Here is a 25,647-nt window from a genome sequence, read left to right as displayed (position 1 = left end):
ATCCAATTCCATTTTATATGTCATCTTCAATTTCTTCCATAAGTATTTTAGCTTTCCTTGTTTGAATCTTTTGCTTTTTGGTTAGATTTATTCTTAGTTATTGTACACTCTTTGTAACTACTGCAAATGGAATTGCTCTCTTGTTTATAAATGCTACTGGGTTTTGTATCCTGCAACTTTGCTTAGCTTACTTATTATTTCTAATAACTTTTTTAATAAAATCTTCATGTTTTTCTGGGTTAGATTACATTGTCTGTGAATAAGACTACTTTGATTTCTTCCTTCCCAATGGATGTCCTTTCTTTCTTTCTTTTTTTTTATTGTTGGGGATTAATTGAGGGTACAATAAGCCAGGTTACACTGATTGCATTTTTTAGGTAAAGTCCCTCTTGCAACAGTGTCTTGCCCCCAGAAGATGAGGCACACACCAAGGCCCAACACCCCTCCCTCCTTCCCTCTCTCTGCTCTTCCTTTCCTCACCCCTCTCTTCTTTTTTCTCTCTCTGCACACCCCCACTGTGACCTCAATTGTCATTAATTGTCCTCATATCAAAATTGAGTACATAGGATTCATGCTTCTCCATTCTTGTGATGCTTTACTAAGAATAATGTCTTCCACTTCCATCCAGGTTAATACAAAGGATATAAAGTCTTCATTTTTTTTTTAATAGCTGAATAGTATTCCATGGTATACATATACCACAGCTTGTTAATCCATTCCTGGGTTGGTGGGCATTTAGGCTGCTTCCACCTTTTGGCAATTGTAAATTGAGCTGCAATAAACAGTCTAGTACAAGTGTCCTTATGATAAAAGGATTTCTTTCCTTCTGGGTAGATGCCCAGTAATGGGATTGCAGGATCAAATGGGAGGTCTAGCTTGAGTGCTTTGAGGTTTCTCCATACTTCCTTCCAGAAAGGTTGTACTAGTTTGCAGTCCCACCAGCAGTATAAAAGTGTTCCCTTCTCTCCACATCCATGCCAGCATGTGCAGTTTTGAGATTTTGTGATGTGGGCCATTCTCGCTGGGGTTAGATGGTATCTCAGGGTGGTTTTGATTTGCATTTTTCTAACAGGGATGATGAACATTTTTTCATATGTTTGTTAGCCATTCGTCTGTCTTCTTTAGAGAAGGTTCTATTCATCTCTCTTGCCCATTGATATATGGGATTGTTGGCTTTTTTCATGTAGATTAATTTGAGTTATCTATAGATCCTAGTTATCAAGCTTTTGTCTGATATTGTCTCCATTTTTGTGCCAGTACCATGCTGTATTGACCACTATGGCTTTGTAGTACAGACTAAAATCTGGTATGGTGATACTCCCAGCTTTATTTTTATTACTAAGAACTGCCTTAGCTATACGGTTTTTTTTCTGGTTCCATACAAAACGGAGAATCATTTTTTGCAAATCTTGAAAGTACGATGTTGGTATTTTAATAGGAATGGCATTGAATAGGTAGATTGCTTTGGGAAGTATAGACATTTTAACAATGCTGATTCTTCCAATCCATGAGCATGGAATGTTCTTCCGTTTGTTAACATCCTCTGCTATTTCCTTTCTGAGGATTTCATAATTTTCTTTATAGAGGTCCGTCACTTCCTTCGTTAGTTATATTCCGAGGTATTTCATTTTCTTTGAAACTATGGTGAAGGGAGTTGTGTCCTTAATTAGCTTCTCATCTTCACTGTTATTGGCGTATACAAAGGCTACTGACTTGTGGACATTGATTTTATATCCTGAAACATTACTGTATTTTTTGATGACTTCTAGGAGTCTTGTGGTTGAGTCTTTGGGATTCTCTAAGTAGAAGATCATGTCATCAGCAAAGAGAGAGAGTTTAACCTCCTATGCTCCCATTTGGATTCCCTTTATTTCCTTGTCTTGCCTAATTGTATTGGCTAGAATTTCCAGCACTGTGTTGAATAGTAAAAGTGACAGAGGACAACCGTGTCTGGTTCCAGTTCTAAGAGGAAAAGCTTTCAGTTTTACTCCATTCAGTAAAATATTAGCTGTGGGTTTGTCATAGATAGCTTCCATCAGTTTTAGAAATGTGCCACCTATGTCTATACTCTTCAGAGTTCTAATTAGAAAAGGATGATGGGATTTTATCAAATGCTTTTTCTGCATCTATTGGAGGATTGTATGATCTTTATTTTTGCCTCTGTTAATATGGTGGATAATGTTTATGGACTTGCGTATGTTAAACCAGCGTTGGATCCCTGGGATAAAACTTACTTGATCATGATGAATGACTTTCTTGATGATAAGCTGTAATCTATTGGCTAGGATTTTGCTGAGAAATTTTTGCATCTATATTCATGAGTGAAATTGGTCTGAAATTCTACTTTTTGGTTCAGTCTTTTCCTGGTTTTGGTATCAGGGTGATGTTTGCTTCATAGAACATGTTGGGGAAGATTCCTTCTTCCTTAATTTTTTGGAATAATTTCTGCAGTACAGGAAAAAGCTCTTCAAGGTTTCATAGAATTCTGGTGTGAAGCCATCTGGACCAGGGCAATTTTTGGTTGGAAGCTTTTTATTGCTTCTTTAATCTCAGTGCTTGAAATTGGTCTGTTCAGGAGCTCTATTTCTTCCTGGCTGAGTCTAGGGAGAGGGTGTGATTCCAAATATTTATCCATTTCCTTCACATTGTCAAATTTCTGGGCATAGAGTTTCTGGTAGTATTCAGAGATGATCTCTTGTATCTCTCTGGGATCAGTTGTTATTTCCCCTATATCATTTCTGATTGAGGTTACTAGAGATTTTACTTTTCTATTTCTCATTAGTCTGGCCAATGGTTCATCTATTTTATTTATTTCATCAAAAAACCAACTCATTGTTTCATTAATTTTCTAAACGATACTTTTGTTTTCAATTTCATTGATCTGTGATTTGATTTTGGATATTTCTTTTATTCTACTGAGTTTAGGCATAGATTGTTCTTCTTTTTTCAATTCCATAAGTTGGCTTGTGAGTTTGTTAATGTGTTCTCATTCTGTTTTACTTTCCTTTTTTATTATTATTAAATCACATTTGTGTACATTAGTGTGATCATGTGGCACCATACACTGGTTTCATTGACTGTTTGACACATTTTCATCACACTGGTTAACATAGCCTTCCTGGCATTTTCTTAGTCATTGTGTTAAGACATTTACATTCTATATTTACTAAGTTTCACATATACCCTTGTAAGATGCACCACAGGTGTAATCCCACCAATCACCCTCCCTCCGCCCCCCTCCCACCTCTCTCACCTCCCTTTCCTTCTTCCCCCTATTCTTAGGTTGTAACTGGTTATAGCTTTCATGTGAAAGCCATAAATTAGTTTCATAGTAGGGCTGAGTACATTGGATACTTTTTCTTCCATTCTTGAGATACTTTACTACGAAGAATATGTTCCAGCTCCATCCATGTAAACATGAAAGAGGTAAATTCTCCATCTTTCTTTAAGGCTGCATAATATTCCATGGTGTACATATACCACAATTTATTAATTCATTTGTGGATCAATGGGCACTTGGGATTTTTCCATGAATTAGCAATTATGAATTGGGCTGCAGTAAACATTCTGGTACAAATATCTTTGTTATAATGTGATTTTTTTGGTCTTCTGGGTATATACCTAGTAGAGGAATTATGGGATTGAATGGCAGATCTATTTTCAGATCTCTAAGTGTTCTCCAAACATCTTTCCAAAAGGAATGTATTAATTTGCATTCCCACCAGCAGTGTGGAAGTGTTCCCTTTTCTCCACTTCCACGCCAACATCTCTGGTCTTGGGATTTTGTGATATGGGCTAGTCTTACTGGAGTTAGATGATATCTCAAAGTAGTTTTGATTTGCATTTCTCTGATGATTAAAGATTATGAGCATTTTTTCATATGTCTGCACACCGTGCACCTGTCTTCTTCAGAGAAGTTTCTCTTCAAGTCCCTTGCCCAACCTGTGATGGGATCACTTGTTCTTTTCTTGCTTATATGTTTGAGTTCTCTGTGGATTCTGGTTATTAAACCTTTGTCAGAGACATAACTTGCAAATATCTTCTCCCATTCTGAGGGCTGTTTGCTTGCTTTACTTACTGTGTTCTTGGCTGTGCAGAAGCTTTTTAGTTTGATCAGGTCCCAGTAGTGTATTTCTGAAGCTGCTTCAATTGCCTGGGGAGTCCTCCTCATAAAATACTCGCCCAGACTCATTTCTTCAAGGGTTTTCCCTGCACTCTCTTCTAGTATTTTTATAGTTTCATGTCTTAAGTTCAAATCTTTAATCCAGTGAGAGTCTATCTTCATTAATGGTGAAAGGTGTGGGTCCAGTTTCAGTCTTCTGCAGTTTGCCAGGCAGTTCACCCAGCACCATTTGTTAAATAGGGAATCTTTTCCCCACTGAATGCTTTTAATTGGCTTGTCAAAGATTAAATAATAGTAAGTAGCTGGATTCATCTCTTGGTTCTGTATTCTGTTCCAGACATCTACTTCTCTGTTTTTGTGCCAGTACCATGCTGTTTTGATCACTATTGATTTGTAGTGTAGTCTGAGGTCTGGTAGCGTGATTCTTCCTGCTTTGTTTTTATTTCTGAGTAATGTCTTGGCTTTTCGAGGTTTTTTCTGATTCCATATAAAATGAAGTATTGTTTTTTCAAGATCTTTAAAGTATGACAGTGGAGCTTTAATAGGGATCACATTAAAATTGTATATTGTTTTGGGTAGTACGGACATTTTAACAATGTTGATTTTTCCCCAGCCATGAGCATAGTATGTTTTTCCATTTGTTAATATTTTCAGCTATTTCTTTTCTTAGAGTTTCATAGTTCTCTTTATAGAGATCTTTCACATCCTTTGTTAGATAAACTCCCAAATTTTTCATCTTCTTTGGCAATACTGTGAATGGAATAGAGTCCTTAACTGTTTTTTCAGCTTGACTATTGTTGGTATATATAAAGGCTACTGATTTATTAATGTTGATTTTGTAATCTGAGACGCTGCTGTACTTCTTGATCACTTCTAAGAGTTTTGTAGTAGAATCCTTGGTGGTTTCCAGATCTTCAATCATATCATCTGTGAAGTGCGAAAGTTTGATCTCCTCTGACCCTGTATGGATACCCTTGATTGCCTTTTCTTCCCTAATTGCAGTGACTAAAACCTCCATTACAATGTTAAAGAGCAGTGGAGACAAAGGGCAGCCGTGTCTGGTTCCTGATCTGAGTGGAAATGATTTCAATTTAACTCCATTCAATAATAATTCAAATTGGCTGTGGGTTTGCTGTAGATGGCCTCTATCAGTTTAAGAAATGTCCCTTTTATCCAATTTTCTTAAGTGTTCTGATCACGAAAAGATGCTGGATATTATCAAAAGCTTTTTCTGTATCAATTGAGAGAATCATATGGTCTTTGGTTTTTAATTTGTTAATGTGCTGAATTATATTTATAGATTTACATATATTGAACCAGCCTTGAGACCCTGGGATAAAACTGTCTTGGTCATAATGTATAATTTGTTTGATGTATTGCTGGATTCTGTTTGTTAGGATCTTGTTGAATATTTTTGCATATATATTCATTAATGATATTGGTCTATAATTTTCTTTTCTTGTTGAGTCTTTTCCTGGTTTGGGGATCAGGGTGATGTTTGCTTCATAGAACGTGTCGGGTAGTCTTTCTTCTTTTTCTTCCTTTTGGAACAGGTTGAGTAATATAGGTACTAACTCCACTTTAAAGGTTTGGTAGAATTCTGACGTGAAACTATCTGGTCCCAGGCTTTTCTTTTTAGGGAGGTTTTGTATGGTTGATGCTATTTCCGAACTTGATATGGGCCTGTTCAACATTTCCACTTGATTCTGGCTAAGTCTTGGAAGGTGACATGCTTCCAAGTATTGGTCAATTTCCTTCAGATTTTCATATTTCTGAGAATAAAGTTTCTTGTAATATTTATTAAGGATTTTTCGAATTTCCGAGGGGTCTGTTTTTATTTCTTCTTTGTCATTTCTGATTGATGAGATTAGAGATTTTACTCTTTTTTTTCCTGGTTAGGTTAGCCAAAGGTTTATGTATTCTATTGACCTTTTCAAAAAACCAACTTCTTGATTTATTGATCTGTTGTATGATTCTTTTGTTTTCAATTTCATTTAATTTTGCTCTAATTTTGGTTATTTCTTTTCTTCTACTGGATTTGGGGTTGGAATATTCTTCCTTTTCCAGTTGCTTGAGAGGTCCCATTAAGTTGTTAACTTCCTCTCTTTTCACTCTCTTGAGAAAGGCTTGCAGTGCTAGGAATTTACCTCTTAGGCCTGCCTTTGCTGTATCCCAGACGTTCTGATAATTTGTGTTTTCATTGTCGTTTTTTTCAAAAATTTGGCAATTTCCTTCTTAATCTCATTTCAATCCAGCTATCATTTAACAATGTCATTTAGCTTCCATGATTTTGTATGAGTATGCAGATTTCTGTTGTTACTGAATTCAACTTTTATTCCATGGTGGTCCAAGAAGATGCAATGCATAATTTCTATTCCTTTAAATTTGCTGAGGATAGACTTGTGATCTAAGATGTGATCGATTTTGGAGTATATCCCATGAGCTGATGCAAAGTATGTGTATTCAGTTTTGTTGGGATAAAATGTTCTGTAGATGTCTGCTAAATCCAAATGTTGGATGGTTAGGTTTAAATCTAAAATTTCTTTGCTCAGCTTCTTATTGGAGAATCGATCCAACATTGCCAAAGGAGTGTTGATATCTCTGGCTATTTTGGAGCTGGAGGAAATCAAGTTGCTCATGTCTGTTAGAGTTTCTCTTATAAATTGAGGTGCATTCTGGTTAGGTGCATAGATATTAATAATTGAAATCTCATCATATTGAGTATTACCCTTAACAAATATGAAGTGACAATTCTTATCCTTCGTTACTTTTGTTTGTTAAAAAGCCTATTGTATCTATAAATAGAATTGCAACACCTGCTTTTTTCTGATTACCTGAAATGTGGACGACCATCCTTTCACCATGAGTCTATATTTATCTTTTAAGGTAAGATTTGACTCTTGTATGCAGCACACATCTGGCCTGAATTTTGTATCCAGTCAGATAACCTCTGCCTCTTTAGTGGACAGTTTAAGCCATTCACATTAATGGAGGATATTGATACGTCTGGGAGAATTTTGGGAATCGAGTTTTGTGAAACTCAAGTGGACATTTTTAATCCTTTCACCACTGTGGATGTTGGAGTTTGATCAAAAGTTTCTGAGTGAGTTTACTTTTGTGGTAGAGGATTGGGCTGAGAATATCCTGAAGAGCTGGTTTGGTTATGGCAAATTTCTTCAACATGTAAGTGTCATTAAAGTATTTAATTCTTCCATCATACATGAAACTCAGTTTAGCTGGATACAGAATCCGGGGTTGAAAGTTATTTTGCTTTAGGACATTAAAAATTGATGACCAGCCTCTTCTGGCTTGAAAAGTATAAGCAGAGAGATCTGCAGTCATTCTAATATTCTTCCCTTTGTAGGTAATGGATTTTGTACATCTGGCTGCTTTGAGAATTTTCTCCTTCATATTAACTTTAGTGAAGTTAATTATGATATGCCTGGGGGATGTCTTATTCAGATTGAGTCGTGCTGGGGTTCTGAAACTGCTATCTGAATTTCAGAATCTCTAGGCATGTCTGGAAAATTCTCTTTCATAATTTCATGGAGAAGGGCCTCTGTGCCTTGTGAGGCCACTTCATCACTTTCAGGGATTCCAATGAGGCAGATATTAGCCTACTTTGAATTATCCCAGAATTCTCTGAGCCAATGATCCATTTTTGCTCTCCATTTCTCTTCCTCTTTGAGATTTTGGGAGCATACAAAGGCTTTCTCTTCAATGGCAGAAATCCTTTCTTCTGCTTGCTCCACTCTGTTACTGAGGGATTTTACTGTATTTTTCAGATCATTGAGGGCTGCAAATTCTTGCTTCAGTGTGTCTAAACCCTTGCTGGTAATAGTCTTTACAGTCATTAAATTGTTGAGACAACTTTTGAATTTCTCCTCGAATTTCTAACTCCGACTTTTGAATTGCTCCTCAAATTTCTAATTCCACATTTTCCTCCATTCTATTAATATTGTTTGCAATCCAAATTCTGATTTCGATTTCTGACATCTCGGCCAGCTGTTTATGAATGGGATCTTCTGTTACATCTGCCATATCTTTCCTTGGGGATGTTGATCTATTCTGGTTATTCATGTTACCAGAGTTTTCCACTGATTCCACCCCATGATTGTTTTACACCATTTGAATTTTCTCCTGGAGCTTTGTTGAGGACCCATACAGTGCTATGGCCTGACAGACTGGGGACCTGTTTGGTGTGGTGAGGCTAAATGGTTCTGTCTTATTTTCAGCTGGTCTCTGTTGGACCCTAGTGAAACAGTTACTCTAGGTTGAAGTCTCAGCTGTGGAGAAATACCAGCAATTAATTCACCCCATCCCCCACAGGCAACAATTTGAAAAGGAAACTCAAACCTGCCTTCAACAACACACCCAGGGCACCACCTGAATGGTCCTCGGGCAAATCAATTGTCTATGTCATGTCAGCACCTATCTCAGGTGGGAGAGTTTAAAAGGTCTCTGGCAACTGCATCGCAGGGGTCTGATTGACTACTCAGATACGGCTTGCTTCGGTGCTCTATGGAGTCAGGAGGACCCACCCAGCAAATAGATCAGACTGGGAAGGTTCATGGCTCCTACCCCACCTTGAATCTCTGTCACACCCAGTCACTGATAGCCCTGTCGCGCTGTGACCCAGTTGCCTGAAGTGAACAGACACTCCAGGGGTTTGCACCTGCCTGAATCACAAGGAAATCTATTTCTGCTCAGCCAGGCTGCTGCGCTCTGCCTTTGTCCAGCAGGGGGAGGTGAGGCCTGACAACCTCGGGTGCTTGATGGAGGCTGGGAGGTTTTCACTCAGTTACGGCCTCGCCCCCTGATTGATGTTACTGACAGAACAGAACAGAACAGAACAACTTTGCGGGAAATTGTTTCTGTCCCTGCTAAATTCCCCTGCAGAAGAGAAGCTGTTTTGAGTTCCCAGAGTCTGTGCCTCAGGCCCTTTCTTTGCTCCCACAGGTTTGTATTTGGTTACCTGTCAGTTATAGCCACTTGTCTTCCTTTGTCTATAGGCTGATGATCCCTTGAGGGCTGGTGCATCTTAGGCTCAGTAAAGCAGTCCTCTAGGTCAGCCCCATTCTGGAAACTTCCTGGCTCTTCGTGTGCATTTCTAGTCCCTGTGCTCCACCCAGGCCAGTACTGACTCTGGCAAACGCTTTACTCATGGGACCTGCATTTCCATCCCAGATCTGTTCTGTGGTGGTTGCCACCTGAGTAGATGCCCGGCCTCCTCTGGTTGCCCAGGGAGACAGGGGGTGTGGCTTCAGAATATCCGGGAGTGAGGCCTATTGTTGCAAACAGATGGCTGCTGCATTGCACCTCAGGGCACCACCACTCCGGTGTGGTTCCCTCTCAGTGGACCATCCTCTCCTCACTCCCGTGCCACAGAGTCATCACTGACCAGCTGCAGTTTAGGCCCTGTCCACACCCCTAGAGAAATCACCCAATAATTTGGACCCCTGGGGGACAGGCCTCCAGAACTCAGAGTGAGAGTGGAGGGGAGTGCTGGGATCTCAGAGTTGCAGGTAGAGAATATGTAAAGTTTTATACAGTAATATGCCTGGCAGGAGAACGCCGTGGCATCCTAGTAGGGGAGGTAGGTCCAGTTTTTAGAGGGTCTCTCCCATGGAGTGTAGTGGGAGGACCCTTGAACTCAGCTCATTTGTTTGTGGGGCACTCCCAGCCGTTCCCATAGGGAACATCACTTGGTGATGGATTTGTACCTTTTGTTTTAATCCTTGGGTTTGCAGTTCGCCTCAGGGGGGTGATGTGCATTCTTCAACCTTCTCTCCTGGTGGAGCTCTAATCCATCAGGTTACTTGCTAAATTTCTGACATTTAACTCTCCTGTTGGATGGGAGCCTCTATGGAAACCTGGCTTGAGTCAGCCATCTTGTCTCCACCCAACCTTTCCTAACACGGATAATTTCATGTACTCCACAGGTTCTCTCTCCACCTTCAATCGCCATGATGTGATCGCCATGGACCGCACCAACTGCTCTTTCTGTTTTCAGAATGTAGGCATCTAAAGCAATAAATTTTCATCTCAAAACAGCTTTTGCAGTACCCCACAGGTTTTGGTAGCTTGTGTGTTCATTGTTGTTATGCTCAAGGAAGTTAATTATTTACTGTTTTATTTCTTCTTGCACCCATCTGTTACTCAACAGAAGGTTGTTTAATTTCCATGCCTTTGTGTGGGGTCGAATGTTTTTGTTAGAGTTGAGTTCAACCTTTAGTGCCTTATGGTCTGAGAAGATACAAGGTAAAATTTCAATTCTTTTGATTCTGTTAAGATTTGTTTTGTGTCCCAGGATATGATCAATTTTGGAATATGTTCCATGGGGTGATGAGAAGAATGTATATTCTTTACCTTTGGGATGGAGTGTTCTGTATGCATCTATCAAGCACAGTTTTTCTGGGGTCTCATTTCAATCTCTTATATCTTTGTTTAATTTTTGTTTAGAGGATCTGTCCATCTCTGTAAGAGGAGTGTTAAAGTCCCTTGTTATGATGATATTATCGGATATCATATTGCTCAGACTGAGTAAGGTCTGTTTCAAGAATCTGGGAGCATTTAAATTGGGTGTATAAAATTTAATTTGAAACGTCTTCTTGTTTTATTTTTCCCTTGACCAGTATAAAGTGACCATCTTTGTCTTTTTTGACTTTAGTTGCTTTAAATCCACATGTATCTGAAAATAAGATTGCAGCTCCTCTCTTCTTCTGAATTCTATTTGCCTGAAAAATTGTCTTCCAACCCTTGACTCAGAGCTTTAATTTGTCTTTTGAAGCCAGGTGTGTTTCTTGCAGATAGCAAATAGATGGCTTATGATTTTTAATCCAGTTAACCAATCTATGTCTCTTCAGTAGGGAAGTAAAGCCATTAACATTTATGGAGATAATTGATAAGTGTGGTAGTATTCTATTCATCTTATTTTGTGAGAGTCCATTGCTTAGTTTTATCTTTTGCATCAGTGTGGAGGTTAGGTTTTGTCCTTTAATTTCTGAGTTCTTACTTTGCTGCTGATCCATTGTGATGGTGGGTGTGTAAAACAGGTTGAAGTATGTCCTGTAGAGCTGATCTTGTTGTGGCAAATTTCCTCAAAGTTTGTATATCCGTAAATGATTTGATTTCTCCGTCAATTTTAAAGCTTAGCTTAGCAGGATACAGAATTCTGGGCTGGAAATTGTTCTGTTTAAGTAGATTAAAGGTAGATGACCATTGTCTTCTTGCTTGGAAAGTTTCATTAGAGAAGTCTTCAGTCACTCTGATGGATTTGCCTCTGTAGGTCAATTGGTGCTTACTCCTGGAAAACTGCAGAATCTTTTCTTTTGTCTTGACTTTGGACAGGTTCATCACAATGTGTCTTGGAGAAGCTCGGTTAAAGTTGAGGCAACCTGAGGTCCAATATCCCTCTGAAAGCAGTGTGTCAGACAGAATCTTTGGTGATGTTTGGGAAATTTTCATTTACAATATTCCCAACTATGGCTTCCATTCCTCTGGGACATTCTTCTCCCCTTTCTAAGATTCCTATAACTCGTATGTTGGAACACTATAAAGTCCCATAATTCAGACAGTGAACATTCTGCTTTCTCTCTTATTTTCTGCCTCTTTAACTATCTGAGTTATCTCAAGAACTTTGTCCTCTACCTCCTAAATTCTTTCTTCTGCATGGTCTAACCTGTTTCTGGTACTTATTATGCATCTTTAAGTTCCCTAATTGACTGCTTCAATTCCTTCAGATCCACTACATCCTTTCTATATTATTCATATTGTTCATCTCTTATTTGATTCTGTCTTTGAATTTTCTTTTGGTTATTTTTCACTTTATTAGCAGTTTCCTTCATTGTTTCCATCATTTCCTTTATTGTTTTCATCATGTGTATTCTAAATTCCCTTTATGTCATTCTTAAAATTTCTTTATAGGTGGAATCCTCTGCAGTAGCTACCTCATGGTCCCTTGGAGGGGTTGTTCTGGACTGGTTCTTCATGTTGCCTGGAGTTTTCTGCTGATCCTTCCTCATGAGTGATTTCTTTTATCTGTTTCCTTGCCCTAATTGTACTTTCACTTCCTCTTGCTCTTTAAGTTCTCATGCCTGTGGACTAAGGTTTTGATGAGTCCTTTCGGTACAGGACTGGAAGGATGAGAAGGTTGAAGAGCAAGAAGGGATAAAAGAAAGAAAGAACAAAAATAAAATAGAGAAAGGAGAGTGGGTGGGTAAAAGGGAATATTGACACAAATAAGAGAGGCATAGAAAGAGGGAGACAGAGCAATATAGGTGTACAGGAGGGTATTTGGACACAACCTTAAAAAAAACCCAACCTCTGGGGGTGCCCAGTTGGGTGGTTCCCTTGTGGTCAACAGCTCTTTGCTAACCTGATCAGACACTGTACCCCACCTCCACCAAGTAGAGAGGAAAGACAAAAATGCTAAAATCAATCCAAAACAAGCAAACAAAAACTTTACGGGATAAAATTGGGTGAAAAACCACATAATAGGGGTAGAAACACTAGCAAAAATTAATTTGTAATTATTGAAAAAGGTAACAAAGGGAAATTGTATTTAAACTAGAAAAATGGAGAAAGAAAAGAAAGAAAAAAAGAAAAGAAAAAATCTGTACAGAAAAGGTTGAAATTAAAAAACACTATAACAACAATAACAGGATAAACAAAAAAACAAACAACAACAACAAAACAACAACCCAAAACAAAGCAGTATACATATCTTGTTGAATATTGTCTGGGCAACATGTGGTCTTCTGGGGTATGAGATGTTAATCACAGTGCTGATACAATTGCCTCGGCTGATTTCTCAAACCTCACAGGGTGGACACCCTTAATCTCTCCTCAGCCCTCTTAAAAGGCACTTTATACTTCTAAACTTGGCCTAGCAGAAGCTTTCTCAGGAAAGTGCTTGTTGCTTTGATCACTGCTGAAGTGGCTATCTCCTTAACCAGTGTGCCAAAATGGGTTTCACTCTGTCCCTGAGGGTTAAGGCTGCAAGGCAGTTCAGTCCCGCCTTTAGGATGCTCAGTCACTAGGTTACCAGCTGCTGCACAATCCTTGCTCTGCAACCCTGATGGGGAGCTTGCCAGGGCAGTTCTCTCACAATGGCTTCCTGCGGCCCACAGCCAAACACTATTAGCTCTGTCAGGCTCAGCGGCTCAGTCTGAGGCCCTAGACAATGCCCAAAGTTCTCCGCACTCTTGCTCAAGCTCTCCCCAAGGAAGTTCAACTGAGTGCCAATTCCAAAAATACCAGAACAGTTCACAGGTTTGCAGTCTCGCTGCTACTGTACTTATAGCTGCCGGTAGGATTAGACCAATTGAACCCATGCAACCACTTGCCAGTTTTCCACTGTTTTTTCCTCCTCTTGGGGTCCAGAAGTCTCTCGCTGACTCCCTGTATTCTCAAAGGGATGATTATAGGCAGATCCCACCAGCCAGAGATGCTTGGAGTCTTACCTCCCCAGACACTCGGTGCCCAGTTGCAGGGAAGATTTACTCAGCCGCCATCTTGCTCTCACTACTCTCCTTTATTTCTTTCTTCTGACAAATTTCTCTGGTAGGTTTATCAATGTAATGTTGAATACAAGTAATTAAAACAGGCATTCTTTTCTTATTCCAGTTCATAGCCCTTTAATTGTTTTCCTTTTGGTTTAATGTTAGCTCTGGGTTTGTCATGTATGGCCTTCATTATTTGAGATATGTACCTTCCATAACCATTGTGATAAAAAAATTATTTTTAATTTTATTTATTTATTTTTTTTTGTAGAGACAGAGTTTCACTTTATTGCCCTCGGTAGAGTGCCGTGGCGTCACACGGCTCACAGCAACCTCCAACTCCTGGGCTTAGGCGATTCTCCTGCCTCAGCCTCCCGAGTAGCTGGGACTATAGGTGCCTGCCACAACGCCCGGCCATTTTTTGGTTGCAGTTTGGCCGGGGCTGGGTTTGAACCCACCACCCTTGGCATATGGGGCTGGCACCCTACTCACTGAGCCACACGCACCGCCCCCAAAAAATTAACATAAATAATGTTAAGTTTTATTAAATACTTTTCACATATTGAAATAATTATGTAGTTTTTGTCTTTATTCTGTTAATGTGATGTATCAAGTTTATTGATTTGCTTGTGTTGACTCATTATTGCATCCCTGGGGTAAACCCTACTTGATCAGGGTGAATGATTGTTCATTGGGCTGTTGAATTAATTTTGCTAGTATATTGTTCGGGAGTTTTGTGTCTATGTTCACTAGGTACAGGCCTGTAGTTTTCTTTTCTGTTGTATCTTTGTCTGGTTTTGATATTAAAGTAATGCTGGCTTAATAGAAAGAGTTTGGATGATTTCTTTCCTTTTCAATTCTTTGAAGAGTTTCAGTAGGATCAATATTGGTTATTCAAACATTTGGTAGAATGCAGCATTAAAGTCATCAGATCCTAAGATTTTCATGGGTGAAAGGTAATTTTTAGTGTATTTAGTCTTTGCTTTGGTGAGGTTTTCTGTTCACAGATTTGTAATGTCCATGGATTTTATCATTTCTTCTAAGTTTGTAAATTTGTAGTTTGATTGTACATACTAGTCTTTCATAATTCTTTGTGTTTCTGACGTCTGAGTTGATTATATCTCCTTTATCATTTTATTTCTTTTGATCTTTTTTTTCTTAGTATAGTTAAATGTTTGTCAATATTCTTTACCTTTTAAACAACCAACTTTTGTTTTCTTTGTCTCTTGTATATTTTAGAGTCAATTTCATGCATTTCTGCACTTATCTTTACTATTTCTTTTCTTCTATTTATTTTGGGTTGGGTTCATTCTTGATTTTCTTGTGTTGTATATTAGGTTGCTTATTTAAAGTTAATTTGCTTTGCTAATGTAAATGTTTATTGCTATACATTTTCTTCATAGTACTGCTTTTCCTATGTCTCAGATTTTGGGGTACATTGTGTTTCCATTTTTCTTTCTGTGAAGAAATTTTAAAATTTTCTTCTTAATTTCTTCATTGGATCATTCATAATTCAGGAATATATTGTTTAATTTCCAAATTTCCACATATTTTCTGAGTTTCTTCTTTTTATTGATTCCTAATTTTATTACATTGTGGACAGAAAAGATACACAATATAATTTTTCCTTTCTAAATTTTGTTCAGGCTCCTTTTGTGGCCTACTACATGGTGATTCTGGAGACTTATTTATGTTTTGGTGAGAAGAATGTGCTCAGTGCTGTGGAGAAGGGGAAGAGCAGTGTAGCAGAAGTGGAGACCTGTGCTCAGAGATGTTTCAATTCTCTGTTGTCCTACGAAGTTTCTCGTCTTCATATTTGGATTTTGGGTATCTGCTGGTGAAAATCTTCAAGTTGTGGGCGGCACTTGTGGCTCAGAGGGTAGGGCGCTGACCCCATATACCCAGGGTGGCAGGTTCAAACCTGGCCCCAGTCAAAACCAAACTGCAATGAATTATAGCCGGACATTGTGGTGGGTGCCCGTAGTCCCAGCTACTTTGAGACTGAGGCAAGAGAATCGCCTAAGCCCAAGAGTTGGAAGTTGCTGTGAGCTGTGTGATGCCCCGGTGCTCTACTGAGGGTGACAAAGTAAGACTCTGTCTCTACAAAAAAAAAAATAAAAAAAGGAGAAAGAAAATCTTCAAGCTGGATATTTGTTTGTGTGGTGGAGAGTAAAGCCATCTTGCTTTCATGACATAGTTTTGGAACCTGAAGTTTCTGGTTCTCATTTTGAGAACAAGAGTGTGTTGAGCCTATTTTCTCATGGCCAATCTATTTTATTTTTCTTTTCTATTTTTCTTTGTCCCAATCTTTCGAATAAATAAGAGCCACAAATTTGTTATAATTTTCTTATTTGTCTTTTGGCTTTGATTGTTATTCATTATTAATTCTGTGTGTTGCCTATGTTTCCTATCTTACAACAAACAAACAATTGGTTATTTGTCTAGCTCAAATTAAATTCTGCTTCTCTGAACTCCCTAATTAAATGTTGATATTGTCTTGAACACTTTTGTAACTTCCTCATCAATATTTGTTTTTGATACAGAGTATATGTCAAATAAAAGGTTACTTAAAGTGGTAATTTAATCACTAGCACATTTTTTTTTTCCTCATTACTACATTATTTTGAAATCTTTTGGACCCACGGTGAAGTGACATGAACAGCAAAATAAAACCTATACATCCTTTCTCTGGATTCACACTTTTAACATTTTGCCATCCTCTATATATCTGTGTTCACACTGACATCTACATATTATCTGTATCTACATCTGTCTCTCTGTATATATTTCTATCTGTAGTTATATGATTTATATCTATATCAGACATCAATGTGTCTACCTATCTCTATATCTTTTCACACACAAATACTTGTCTTTGTTTAATTCATCTAAAAATAGGTGGACAATATCTTGATGGCCCTTAAATTTTCCTCCAAACAATAACATTCTTCTATCATAACATCGTAACATCATGAAGACTCCAAGAAAATTCACATTATTTTAATTATATGATCCAACATGTGGCCCAAATTCTGATTTCTTCAATAAACTAGAAAAAGACCATAATTTCTATTTTCAATCCAGAATTCAGACAAAGAACAGCTGTAAACTCCCCTGGCAGTCGGCAGCTCTGTGCCTGGCTGTGGATGGTCTGACCTCAGATTAATGCCAAAAGACCGTGGGCTCTGATTCCGAGCTCCTTTCTTGGCCCTCTGGCCCACTTCATGTGAGGGGCTGAATCTTGAGGGTTTATTTTCCCACTGTTGAAAAAAATGCAGAAGGCCATGCCCAGTTGCAATACCTGTGATGATGAGATAACCATAGCCACAGATGCTCAGGGAGGGAGGAGGATGAATCGATGAACAGATGCCATCATCATTTATAATAAACACTGGGAATAAGTCCTGTTCTGAAGATGGTGGCTGAGTAACAGTTTCCTGCAACTGGGCACTGTGAGTCTGGGGAGATAAGACTCCAGGCATCTCTGGCTGGTGGGATTGACCTATAATCATCCCTTTGAAGATGCAGGGAGTCAGCAAGGGACTTCTGGACCCTAAGAGGAGGACAAAAACAGTGGAAAACTAGCAAGTGGTTGGTTGGTGTGTTTGATCAACCTAATCCCATCGGCAGCCATAAGTACAAGCAGCAGTGAGACTGCAAACCAGAAAGGCCTTACCTATGAACTGTTTCGGTGTTTTTGGACTTGGCACTCAGTTGAACTGCCTTGGGGAGAGCTTGAGCAAGAGTGCAGAGAACTTTGGGCATTGTCTAGGGCCCCAGACTGAGCTGCTGATCCATACAAAGCTAATAGTGTTTGGTCGTGGGCCACAGGGAGCCATTGTGAGAGAATTGCCCTGGCAAGCTCCACCCTCAGGGCTGCAGACAAGGACTAGGTGGAAGCTAGTAACCTAGTGACTGAGCTGCCTTTATAGCCTTAACCCTTAGGGGCAGAGTGAGACTATTTTGGGCACATTGGAGCCTCAGGCTGTTGCACTGGGTAGAGTACCATGGCATCACAGCTCATAGCAACCTCAAACTCCTGGGCTTGGCACCTCCCAGACCTCCAGATGAACTGTGCCGCAATCCATGACCCACAACCCATGCCTGCCAGGCCTCCACATGCTCTGAACAGGAACTGCGGGAGCCGTGCAACCCTATATCCTCCCTCCGGGACCCTCCCTGCCTCCACACCAGCGCACTCATCTGGCCAGGGACTCTGGTAGCCACATGCCCCCTGCAGTCCTCCCTGCCTCTACACATAGTCCTTCTCCTGCCCAGAGACTGCTGGAGCCTTGGGTTCTCTGTGCAAAAGTCACTGGGCACCAGGCACTCCCAGAACCATGCTCACCACCTCCCACCCTGTTGCTGTCTCTGGGTGTGTCACACTCCAGAGCTGCTTCCACAAGCAGAACTCCCTGGCTGAGGCAGCCCCAGAGGAACTACATAGGGTCACTCCCTACAAAGGTCCAGCAACAATAGAGCGATCCCACTGGGGTCTAATCTTGGAGAGACACCTCTGGAACTCTGAGGACAGCCAAAGGCAATGGTGAAAAACAGTCATGAGGTGAAATCAACAGAAAAACTCTGGCAACAAGAATGATCAGAGTAGATCAACTTCCCTAAGGATCAATGGGGCAGACACAACACTAGATCCCATGCACAAACAAATAGCTGAGGTGTCAGAAATCGAATTCAGAATCTGGATAGCAAATAAGATCAAATTAGAATTCCAAGCAATAACCCAAAAGATATCTCAAGAATTCAATGAATTCAAGACCAAATGACCAAATATTTTGACACATTGAGACAAGAAGTTGCAGCCCTAAATGTTCTCAGAAACACAGCAGAATCCCTCAGTAACAGAATGGAGCAAGCAGAAGAAAGGATTTCTGACATTGAAGACAAAGCTTTCAAATGCTCCCAAACTCTCAACCAGGAAGAGAAATGGAGAGCAAAAACAAATCACTCTTTCAGAGAGCTCTGGGATAATTAGAAGAAAACTAATATTCGAATTATAGGGATCTCCAAAAGCAATGACATGGCTTCACAAGGCACAGAATCTCTTCTCCATGAGATTATGAAGGAGAACTTTCCAGATATGCCAAGAGATTCTGAAATTCAGATAGCAGACAGTTTCAGAACTCCAGCACGACTCAACCTGAATACGACATCCCCCAGACACATCATAATCAATTTCACTAAAGTCAATATGAAGGAGAAAATTCTGAAAGCAGCCAGACGAAAGAAAACCATTACCTACAAGGGCAAGAATATTAGAATAACTGCAAATCTCTCTGCTGAAACCTTTCAAGCTAGAAGAGGATGGTCATCGACTTTTAATCTCCTAAAACAAAATAACTTTCAACCCAGGATCCTGTACCCAGCTAAACTGAGTTTCATTTACGATGGAGAAATTAAATACTTTAATGACATTCACATGTTGAAGAAATTTGCCGTAACTAAATTAGCCCTCCAGGATATTCTCAGACATATCCTCCATAAAGAACAGTGTAATCCTCCACCACAAAAGTAAACCCACCCAGAAAATTTTGTACAAATTCCAACATCCATAGTCACAAAAGGATTAAAAATGTCCACCAGACTTTTGAAAGGCTTATCAATATTCTCAATCAATGTGAATGGTTTAAATTGTCCTCTAAAGAGGCACAGTTTGGCTGACTGGATACAAAAACTTAAGCCAGATATCTGTTGTATATAAGAATCACATCTTACATTAAAAGACAAATATAGACTCAAGGTGAAGGGATGGTCATCTATACTCCAGGCAAATGAAAAGCAGAAAAAAGCAGGTGTTGCTATCCTATTCACAGATGCAATAGGCTTTAAACCAACCAAAACAAGGAAAGATAAGGATGGACACTTCATATTTGTTAAAGGTAACACTCAATATGATGAGATTTCAATTATTAATATTTATGCATCCAACCAGAACGCACCATAATTTACAAGAGAAACTCTAACAGACATGAGCAACTTGATTTCCTCCAGTTCCATAGTAGTTGGCGATTTTAACACCCCTTTAGCAGTGCTGGATAGATCTTCCAAAAAGAAGCTAAGCAAAGAAATTTTAGATTTAAACTTCACCATTCAACATCTGGACTTAACAGACATCTACAGAACATTTCATTCCAACAAAACTGAATACACATTCTTCTCATCAGCCCACAGAACATACTCCAAAATCCACCACATCCTAGGCCACAAATCTACCCTCAGCAAATTTTAAAAAATAGAAATTATTCCTTGTATCTTCTCAGACAATCATGGAATAAAAGTTGAACTCAACAACAACAGGAACCTGCATACCCATACAAAAACTTGGAAGCTAAACAACCTTATGGTGAAGGATAGATGGGTTATAGAAGAGAATAAGAAGGAAATCACCAAATTTTTGGAACAAACCAACAATCAAGACACAAATTACCAGAACCTCTGGGATACTGCAAAGGCAGTCCTAAGAGGGAAATGGATAGCAATGCAAGCCTTCCTCAAGAGATCAGGAAGAGAGGAAGTTAATAACTTAATGGGACATCTCAAGCAACTGGAGAAGGAAGAACACTCCAACCCCAAACCCAACAGAAGAAAAGAAATAACCAAAATCAGAGCAGAATTAAATGAAATTGAAAACAAAAGAATTATACAACAGATCAATAAATCCAAAAGTTGGTTTTTTGAAAAGATCAATAAAATAGATAAGCCTTTGGCCAACCTAATCAGGAAAAAAAGAGTAAAATCTCTAATTTCATCAGTCAGAAATGGTAAAGATGAAATAACAACAGACCTCTCAGAAATTCAAAAAATCCGGTTCCCTATGGTCGCATTATGTACACGGCTATGATTTAATAATATTTAAAAAAAGTTAAAAAAAATTAAAAAAAATCCTTACTGAATACTGCACGAAACTCTATTCTCTGAAATACAAAATATGAAAGAATTTGACCAATACCTGGAAGTACACCACCTACCAAGTCTTAGCCAGAATGAAGCGGAAATGTTGAACAGGCCTATATCAAGTTCTGAAATAGCATCAACTATACAAAATCTCCCTAAAAAGAAAAGCCCAGGACCAGATGACTTTATGTCAGAATTCTACCAAACCTTTAAAGAAGAACTAGTACCTATATTACTAAAACTCTTCCAAAATATAGAAAAAGAAGGAATATTACTCAACACATTCTATGAAGCAAACATCACCTTGATCCCCAAACCAGGGAAAGACCCAACAAGAAAAGAAAATTATAGACCAATAACACTAATGAATATTGATGCTAAAATACTCAATATCTTAAGAAACCGAAACCAACAACACATCAAAAAAATTATACACCACGACCAAGTGGGATTTATCCCAAGGTCTCAAGGCTGGTTCAATATACGTAAATCTATAAATGTTATTCAACACATAAACAAACTAAAAAATAAGGACCATATGATTCTTTCAATTGATGCAGAAAAAGCTTTTGAAAATATCCAGCATCGCTTCATGATCAGAACACTTAAGAAAATTGGTATAGAAGGAACATTTCTTAAACTAACAGAGGCCATCTACAGCAAACCCACAGCCAATATTGTATTGAATGGAGTTAAATTGGAATCATTTCTATTTAGATCAGGAACCAGGCAATGTTGCCCATTGTCTTCATTGCTCTTTAACATTGTAATGGAAGTTTTAGCCATTGCAATTAGGGAAGAAAAGGCGATCAAGGGTATCCACATAGGGTCAGAAGAGATCAAACATTCACTCTTTGCAGATGATATGATCATATATCTGGAAAACACTAGAGATTCTACTACAAAACTTTTATAAGTGATCAAGGAATACAGCAATGTCTCAGGCTACAAAATCAACACCCATAAATATGTACTGTTTAATATACCAACAATAGCCAAGCCGCAAAAACAGTCAAGGACTCTATTCCTTTCACAGTAGTGCCAAAGAAGATGAAATATTTGGGAGTATACCTAAGAAAGGATGTGAAAGATCTCTACAAAGAGAACTATGAAACTTTAAGAAAACAAATAGCTGAAGATGTTAACAAATGGAAAAACATACCATGCTCATGGCTAGGAAGAATCAACATCGTTTAAATGTCTATACTACCCAAAGCAATATATAATTTTAATGCAATTCCTATCAAAGCTCCATTGTCAAATTTTAAAGATCTTGAAAAAATAATACTTCATTTTATATGGAATCAGAAAAAAACCTCAAATAGCCAAAACATTACTCAGCAATAAAAACACAGCAGGAGGAATCACGCTACCAGACCTGAGACTGTACTACATATCGATAGTGATCAAAACAGCATGGTATTGGCACAAAAACAGAGAAGTAGATGTCTGGAACAGAATAGAGAACCAAGACATGAATTCAATTACTTACCATTATCTGATCTTTGACAAGCCAATTAAAAACATTCAGTGGGGAAAAGATTCCCTATTTAACAAATGGTGGTGGGTGAACTGGCTGGCAACCTGTAGAAGATTGAAACTGGACCCACACCTTTTACCATTAACTAAGACAGATTCTCACTGGATAAAAGATTTAAACTTAAGACATGAAACTATAAAAATACTTGAAGAAAGTGCAGGGAAAACTCCTGAAGGAATTGGCCTGCGTGAATATTTTATGAGGAGGACTCCCCAGGCAATTGAAGTAGTATCAAAAATACACTACTGGGACCTGATCAAACTAAAAATCTTTTGCACAGCCAAGAACATAGTAAGTAAAGCAAGCAGACAGCCCTCAGAATGGGAGAAAATATTTGCAGGTTATACCTCTGATAAAGGTCTAATAACCAGGATCCACAGAGAACTCAAACGTATTAGCAAGAAAGAACACATGATCCCATCTCAGGGTGGGCAAAGGATTTGAAGGAAAACTTCTCTACAGAAGACAGATGGACAATCTACAAACACATGAAAAAAAGCTCATCGTCCTTAATCAGCAGAGAAATGCAAATCAAAACTACTTTGAGATATCACCTAATCCCAGTAAGAGTAGCCTACATAACAAAATCCCAAAACCAGAGATCTTGGTTTGGATGCAGAGAAGAGGGCACACTTCTACACTGCTGGACGGAATGCACATTAATATGTTCCTTCTGGAAGGATGTTTGGAGAATACTTAGAGACCTAAAAATAGACCTGCCATTCGATCCTATAATTCCTTTACTAGGTTTATACCCAGAAGACCAAAGGTCACAATATAACAAAGACATCTGTACCAGAATGTTTATTGCAGCCCAATTCATAATTGCTAAGTCATGGAAGAAGCCTAAGTGCCCATCTACCCATGAATGGACTAGCAAATTGTGGTACACGTATACCATGGAATATTATGCAGCCTTAAAGAAAGATGGAGACTTTACCTCTTTCATGTTTACATGGATGGAGATGGAACATATTCTTCTTAGCAAAGTATCTCAGGAATGGAAGAAAAAGTATCCAATGTACTCAGCCCTACTATGATGCTAAATTATAGCTTTCACATGAAGGCTATAACCCAACTATAGCACAAGACTATGAGGAAAAGGCCAAGGAAGGGGAAGGGAGGGGGGAGGTTAGGGTGGAGGGAGGGGAATTGGTGGGGCCACACCTATGGTGCATCTTAGAATGGGTACAGGCGAAACTTACTAAAGGCAGAATACAAATGTCTACATACAATAACTAAGAAAATGCCATGAAGGCTACGTTGAACAGTTTGATGAGAATATTTCAGATTGTATATGAAACCAGCACATTGTACCTCTTGATTGCACTAATGTACACAGCTATGATTTAACAATAAAAAAAAATACAATCCAGAATTCATTTAATGTACACATACTGCATTTGGTGTTATGTCTTTTTTTGTGTCCTTGAATTAAGAAAAATACTATTGTCCCAATTCTTTCAAGAAACTCAGATCTCTTCATGTAAGTCTGGAATCAACTAAATGTTTCCACCTAATTTAATTGAGGCCTATGATTCCTAGCAAGAGCCCCTCATAAGTCATGTACTCCTTCCACTGCATTGCATCACAAAGGCAATGCCAAGCTTCATCACTTAGTTAAGGCACTTGCCGCCAAATCTGTTCATGGTAAATACATATTTCTTTTTTAACATTAACATATCATCTGTGCAGCGATGCTTTGAGACCTTGTGAATATTCTATTTCACTACCTTTTCCTGTAAGAGTTAACATCTTTTGGTGAAATGGCCTGATCCATTTATTACATTGGCTGTTACAAAAAGATTATTCAGTTCTAGTGAACTGACAATGTCTTTATATGTGCTTATAATCAATTTAAGAAGGGGAATAAAATTATAATAATATGTATATCATTCATAGTGATAAATCATAACATAAAGGGCTTATATAAAAACTCTTTCAAAGCCCACCACCACCATCATTTTTATCTAACAAACATCTTAATTTTTGAAATCTCTAACAAGGCTTTACTAATTATAAATTTTATTTTACATGTATCCAAAAGGTTGCTATATAGACATAGAAAAATGGAAAATTGTGGCTGAAAGTATCTTTATTTACAAAGTATTCATTATAAAATCTTAAGAAATTTTTAAAAATATGTGATTATATACATAAAATATACTATGTGTTTGCTCATTTTTCCTTTGGGAAACACTGCCTTTTATAATTTTTTATCTTTTGCTTGTAAGATGTATTTGTAATCTTTGTGCATAAACTAAGTCACAGACTAAATATAGAATTTTCTTAGATGTATATTTTACTAAGATAATAAAAATACAGAGTATTAATAATAGTCTTGTGGATGATCAACAATTTCCAGCCATAATTAGAGATGAAAATCTTAGTACGGCAGTAAGAGGAAAATCTTGAAGACTCCATAGACCATCAGCACTGAAAAATGCTCTGAACACAGGGAATAGCTTTAGGGTAAAAGAATATCAAGTTATAGGCATTTAGAGGTGAAAAAGGATCAACATCTCAAGTAGAGATAAAGGTGTTTAAGTAGCCATATACCTATGGGATGTGGATAAACACTATGGCTCTACAATTGAATAAGGCTAAACACTATGATTTGAGTACACCATTCACTTCTAAGGCATTGATTTATTCTATTTTGCTAAAATTCAATGACCAGTACATAATTTATAGCTGAATCTTTTCTTGTTTAACAAATTGAAATACTTTGGTTAGTAACTAGCCATGTGAAAAGCTCATAAATATTAATGAAATATTCTGAAATGTTCTGTTTATTGTCCATGAATAAGCAGGGGAGATAGTAAAAGAACTTGATTGAAAATAAGTCTTAACCTTTTGTAATAAAGACACACTTCATTGAAAATTTTCCTGTAATGTCATGGTTTTATCTTTTGTTATTCTTTTTTATCATTGACATAGAGAACTGAAGTGAGGGTGACTGAGAAATAAAGGTCTGAGATAACTAAGCATAGCAAAATTCATTGCTTACATGAGGTTTAATGATCCTTACATTTGTTAAGTATTTGACTCTGTGTATAGTCCTTTGCCATACTCAAGCAGAATGCGATGCTTATTCAGATTCATATAGCAAGGAGTTCATATTGAACATGGACAACTTTTGCCCTTGATGAGGTAGAATTGTTTTTTAATTACACAGATTTTAAAATATTTATTAAAATTCTAGAAAGTAAAAGTTTAGGGGCATAATGTAGTAAAAAAACAACAGTATATGAAAAATATTTTTGAGATTATAAATGTAGCAACATTAAATCATTCATTCTCAATTTGTTTTCCACTAAACTTCACCAGTCAAAAATCTTATTTTGACAAAGGGTGTTTAAAGAAGATGTTAGTGTGGTAAAAGATACGGTTTTGTTCAGCGTTAGAATTGTCAGAGTAGCACTTTTAAAATGCCAAGTGTATAAGCATGATTTCATCACTTTGAGCTTTTGAAAGCAATCTGGAACAAAGAAACTCCTTGGCGCCATAAACTGTAGCATAGCAATGGCTCTGAGCACATCTATTGCCATGTACATTGGCTATTTCAC

This window comes from Nycticebus coucang, chromosome 4 (assembly GCF_027406575.1).
Source record: "Nycticebus coucang isolate mNycCou1 chromosome 4, mNycCou1.pri, whole genome shotgun sequence".
NCBI lineage: Eukaryota > Metazoa > Chordata > Mammalia > Primates > Lorisidae > Nycticebus > Nycticebus coucang.
This window is presented reverse-complemented; position numbering follows the sequence as displayed.